We start from the raw sequence: 765 nt of genomic DNA, 5'->3' as shown, positions 1-765 counted from the left end.
AAATGTAAAGATTTTTGGATTAGAAAGACCTTCATTCAGACGCCATCTGAGGAATGTCCTAATTGAGCATCAGCTTTTCGTCTGCAAATTGGAGATAGTATCAGGGCTCCCCTCATTAGCTGTGGGAGGATTAAATTACATGATGTTATGTAAACTCCTTAATACTCCGAAGCGAATGGTAAGGGCAGAATGAAGGAAGACTGTCACTGCAGTTGGTCTTTCAGCCCCGGCTCCATTGTCTCTTACCTGGAAGTCCCCTTCCATTTCCCTCCCATCGTCTCATTAGGATTGTCTTTGGGTTGATCCTTAACCCAACCCCAAACCTGGAAAGGCCAACTTGACCAGCATAAATTCTGACCTGTCCTTTTGGTTTTGGCCAAGCCACGTGGCATGCGGGATCTTAGTTCCCCGACCAGGGATCGAACCTGGGCCCCCTGCAATGGGAGTGCAGAGTCGTAACCACTGGACCACCAGGGAAGTCCTCTGACCTGTTGTCCTTTCTGATCACAGCATCTGTCTTTCTGCTTCCTCTTTCTCTCCCATTCTTCTACTACACTTCTTTTTTCTTTTTTAACTTCACAGACATCCACTCCCCAGTTCTCTTGTTTTCTTTCAGTCTATCATGACCCATCTCTTCAACCAACTTCATGTAATTGCCCTAATTCATAGCCCCTGAGCTCCCTTTGTTCCTGCTATAGACCCAGGAGTTCAAGCTCCAGCCCAGTGACTTGCCCTCTTCTCACATCACATGAAGCCAACACCTGT

At 46.9% G+C, this 765-nt stretch overlaps 1 non-coding gene across 1 annotated transcript; it reads right to left on the bottom strand.

The window, feature by feature from the left end:
* Positions 1–404: 404 nt before the first annotated feature.
* On the bottom strand, positions 405–477 carry TRNAG-CCC (transfer RNA glycine (anticodon CCC)). The gene has a single exon. It is a non-coding gene; the product is annotated as a tRNA-Gly (tRNA).
* Positions 478–765: the final 288 nt, after the last annotated feature.

The sequence above is a fragment of the Phocoena phocoena genome, chromosome 17 (genome assembly GCF_963924675.1).
Source record: "Phocoena phocoena chromosome 17, mPhoPho1.1, whole genome shotgun sequence".
NCBI lineage: Eukaryota > Metazoa > Chordata > Mammalia > Artiodactyla > Phocoenidae > Phocoena > Phocoena phocoena.
This window is presented reverse-complemented; position numbering and strand designations above follow the sequence as displayed.